At 32.7% G+C, this 5108-nt stretch overlaps 1 long non-coding RNA gene across 1 annotated transcript; it reads right to left on the bottom strand.

The window, feature by feature from the left end:
- Positions 1–2871: 2871 nt before the first annotated feature.
- Positions 2872–3315, bottom strand: LOC133832466 (uncharacterized). Its single transcript, XR_009892573.1, has 3 exons — positions 3291–3315; positions 3105–3189; positions 2872–2978 (listed from the first exon to the last, which is right to left on the bottom strand). It is a non-coding gene; the product is annotated as an uncharacterized LOC133832466 (long non-coding RNA).
- Between the last annotated feature and the right edge of the window lie 1793 nt (positions 3316–5108).

The following is a 5108-nucleotide window of genomic DNA, read 5'->3' on the forward strand; positions in this document are numbered from 1 at the left end:
TGAATGTATTCCTTGTTATTTGGCTATTTTTTCATGTTCATAATAATGGTGTTGGCTTCTATTCTGCATTCATGGTTGCAGATTGGTGCAATTATGCTATTTGTAATTTATGTATAAATTTTATTTAGCATATAATGTTCACCAAAATGGATGTCAACATATTTTATGAAGATCTGCTTTGAAATTTGAAAGCAAAAGTACCTTGAGGGAGGCATTGGATAAGTAAGATATTTTTTTCTTGGTGTTATGGAGTATATAATATTCTTATTCTAGAACAATGCATTATCTTATATCAGTCAATTAAAACTATTTCAGGTCTGATCAAATTAAGGCAGTAGAAATCCTTAGTAGTTTCTGCATAATCTTAGCAACAATAGGAGATTATTAAACAATGTGAAAATGCACAACAAGGCTATATGGCTATAGTCAATCTACTGACAACCTAATAGTCCAACTAAAGGATACACCTGTTGCTCTTCTCCAGTTCATTGCATGAAACCCACTAAAAAGCACAAGAGAAGGTCTATGAAATATACTGCAAAATGCACTGACAACAACACCAACAACCACAGTATAGGCACATACTATGCCATGCTCTAAAGATTGGTTTATAATCTGCAACTATAAGGAAAACTAACCTTTACAAATATGGTACTAAGTTGTAATGTACTTTTATTATCCAAATTTCTACTTTACTCTTAACTTCATACATGTAAAAAGGCCGTGATGAGAAGATGGATCTCAAGTAATAAATTCAATGGCCAGGAATAAATGGAAAGCTTAAATGTGTTCCTAATTCTTACACAGGTTTGCATAATCATCAAGAACACCCCCCTTGCGCCCTTCAAAAATAATAAATAATCAACCATTAAAAAATAATAAATAAAGAACCATTAAAAAATAATAAAAGACGTCAAGAACATCGCCCTTGCCAATTCCAAAAATAATAAATAATAACCAAATGAAAAATAAAAAAAAGTAATAAAAGACAGTCCAAAACTACAATTGTGTGACATTGGTCGTGCTTAAGACTTGCAAAAGACTAAACAATCAATTAGAGTGACATATGCAGGATCATGCATGATTTGAATCTATCTTCAACCCAGATATATACAAAGATCTCAAAACACAAAATAAATACATAAATATCATATTCAATGTCTATGTTTTCAATCGAGATATTAACAAAAAAAAAAACAGGTGAGAAAAATCTTACCCATTCGTCACCCTTCAGTCCCCGTCTATCCCCAAAGAAAAATAAAAATAAAAAGAAAGGCTGCCAAAGAAAAATAAAAAGAATAAGCTAACAATTGAATGTCGTGCTCTGCTTTTCTACCATGTTAGCAAACTATTAAATGCTCTTCACATGCACTAGCAATCATATTTTGATGAAATTTAGTGTTAAATTAAAAACAAGAAATATATTAAATAATATGGTATGAATGTCTTGCTTGCATGTCCCTAACCAAATTCATCCACACACTGTCAAAGTGAACCAAAATCAAAATCTATAAGAATTTGTATTATTCAAGAAATAAATAAAAGCAAAAATAAACTAGAACTAGATAGGTTATATACCTAGAACCAGACTTTTGTAAAAGTTGTTATTCATTGTTTTCCACTAACACCACTTGTGAGTTTGATAAAAAAAAAATTCTAGAGTAGCAAAGAGGTTATCAATCACTATAGTCTCTAAAATTCATCAGTATGGTAGGTTTATTTACATATTAAAGGCTAATTTATTTTGCAACAATCCTTTTTAAGGGGTCTACTCACTAAGAGGCAACAACAAACAAAAACGTTGAAGCCATAGTGAAGTATGATACATTTAAACAATCCAAAAAGCAAAGTATCTAGAACTATTTCATGACATGACATTATCCTCAGATTGGTGTGTTTTGTGTAAGAAGAATTCTGAAAATGTAGATGGCTTGTTCTTCCACTGCCCAGTCTCAATCCAAGTTTGGTACAAGAATTTGGAAGAATTTAAAATGGTCTGGTGTGTTCCAGCAAACTGTCTAGGTGCTTTTGGTTTCAGGTGAGCGGCTCAAAGGCGAAGAAGACTCTTTGGCATATTGTAGTAACAGCTATCTGTTGGGTTATTTGACTAGAGATGAATAAGAAAATCTTTGAGGAAATGGAAAACAGGGTGGAGAAATTTGGGATAAATTTATAATGAGTGGTGCTCTTTGGGTCCACTCAAATAAGGACTTCAAAGACTTTTGATTCACAAATTGGTTGGGAGAGTGGAATTTTTTGTTGTAATGTTCTGTTTTGTACATCGTTGTTGTGGTAGTTAAGCTACCTTTTTATTTTTTCTTAGTTTTTGTTTTTCTTGAGTTTCCTGTGGTTGTTTTCTCCACTCACTTGTATTATATATTATTTTATTAATACAAGTTGTTTTGTTTAAAAAAAAAATAACTATTTCAGCTAAATTTTACCTGATTGTGAGAGCATCTTTCATAAATGAAGATAAATCAAATTCCATAGCATACACTAAAGACAATATTATTTATATCTTTTTCTTCTAAACTCGTATTAAAAATAAAAATCATCTTTTTAAAATCTTAACATGCATTGCCATCTAATATTAAATTAGACTCATAAACTATATACCATTGGAAAAAACTCTATTTTTTTCATGACAGTAATGATGAATACACAAACTCTCCTTTTTTCTTTTCCTTATTCTTTTTTTAAAAAAAATATAAAATTCTTCTCTTTATAATGCCAAGTTTTGTCATCTCACTATACATAAATTCCAATCAAAAGTGATTGGTCTATTGGGATACAAATTCTCATTATAAAGATCATAAAAGGTGCAGCTGAAAAAATAAAAGTGAAAACTTATGAGGAAAACCATAATAGATTGCTATCATTCGACACTCTGTTGCTCTTTGTGAACCAGGTGGCAAAATAGTACCAACAACTATATCCCTAACTTCACCTGGGTCCAGATTTGTTTTCTCTATCATGGCCTAAATTGTACATTAATCTCATATAAGAAAGAAAAAAAAAATCAATAATCTTGTGTATATAAGCCAAATCATAACAAAATCATATACAGTAATGGTATTACATGCAAAAATCAATGGGTTGTTTACCTTTAAAACAACTGCAAGTAAATCATCAGCTGGAGTATCCTTAAACCCTCCTCGCTTAGCTTTGCAAATTGGAGTCCGGTAAGCCCTGTTTGAGAAAATTTTCAAAGGAAAAAAAAACTACATAAAAATATTAACAAATGCTTAAAACAAATCAAACGTTTCATTTTGTTGAAGCAAGAAATTTACGCCACAATCACTATATCGTCTCCAAGAAATTTTACCTGATTGAACCTGCTACCACATCAAGGGTTGTCTTCATCTAAAGGAAAATTAAAATTAAACTTCATGAAAATTTAATGACTGACATCAATTTGCTACATTAGTCTCATTGTTTAGTAAGATTTCTTATGTCTTAAAATAAGGTGTCAAAAAAGCAATTAATAAGATTCTTACTGTTGATTTTCTCCTCTATCTCCAAGTTCAAAGAGTAAATTTAAGTAGAAGATGAAAGGAAACAAAAAACAAAGAATAAACATTTTTCTAAAACAAAATGGACCACAGTTCAATTTAAAAGGCATCATATTGCAACTTCAGTCAATAAATGAGCTGTTAAAAAAACATCAACGAATGAAGAAAATATTGAATTCAAGAAAAACATTGTCTAATCTTAAAGCATAAATAATGATTGTTAGAATGATTTAGAGGGATTGAAAACCAAATAATTAAAAATAAACTAAGATTTACCCAATTATATTAGATCAAAATGGAAAGTAATCAAGATATAATATAGAATTTGTAAATAATTTTTACTGAACTCACCTCACCTGACCAAGAGAAGAGATAACAATTTCATTCTAGTCCACCACCATGAGAAGAATAGAGAAGGTCCCAACGTCTTGTGGTCTGAGCAAATCAAAACTCGAACCTGTACAATAGCCATTTTTTACAACACAACTTTAGAGATTAAAAAAAAATACTACAGCTGCCATTTTTTACTCTAGAAATTTAGCGACTCCAAAACCAAAAAACATCTACAGTAGGCCTTTGTAAATTCTTAAACCAAACAAAAGAGACAAACTCAATATCGTAAAAGATTTATGCCTTTAATGAAAAAAATCATATCTATAGAATCATATAGGTATACTACATCCAAAATTAAATAGAGAGATTCATATTTTACCAAAATTTCAAGAAGAAAGAAGAGGGGGCTCGGACCCCTCTGCGAGACCGTCAGTGAGAAGTAATAGACCCTAAATTCCTACAAAACGAAGTAAACTTCCATTTATTGAGTCTTACAAATGTCCTTCTTGAAGACTTTTCCATGATCTAATTTACCCTTTTCTTCAATAATCCTAACTGAGACACCAATCAAGATTCTGAAACCCAATTTCAAGTAGCTAAAGAAATAGTACAGACCTCAAATTTTCAGAAATGGCAACATCACCCTCCTCAATGACCCCGCGACTTAAACTCAATTCTCCATCTTCACCATTTATACGAGCTCTACCCACAACTAGACAACTGGAGACCGCTTCCATCTCCTTCTCTGTCTCCACCTCTGCAATCTGGTTGGGAGAGAATGGGCCCTGAACGCCGCCGCTACCACCATTCCCAGTAGAAAACAGAAGATCATGCCTCCTAGGGATGGTAGAGTTGCTTACAGGGAAGCTGCTTGGCCTCAATGCCAAGCTCGAACTGGTCCTTGTAGACGGCGCAGAGCATAAAAGGGTCATCGTTCAGAAGGGACTGGTCGATTCTAATGGTGGGTATTTCCTCAATGATGGATTTTGAAGCAGGGAGAGGCGCAGATGGGTCAGAGGATGACTGACTGGAAACGGAGTGAATGAGAGATAGAGAAAGACGACAGAGAGAGAGAGAGGAGATTTGAAGCCGAACGACTAGGATTGACTTCGGAGACACCGTAGCCGAAGAAGAAAATGGGGGAGTTATAGGCGGGCTAGGAAAAAAGGAATTAGCTAGGAAAAAAATATAACTTTACAAGTTATAGGCGGGCTCCCAAAATAAATTACCGCCATTTTTTTCTTTTACCACATATATATATAA

The sequence above is a fragment of the Humulus lupulus genome, chromosome 1 (assembly GCF_963169125.1).
Source record: "Humulus lupulus chromosome 1, drHumLupu1.1, whole genome shotgun sequence".
NCBI lineage: Eukaryota > Viridiplantae > Streptophyta > Magnoliopsida > Rosales > Cannabaceae > Humulus > Humulus lupulus.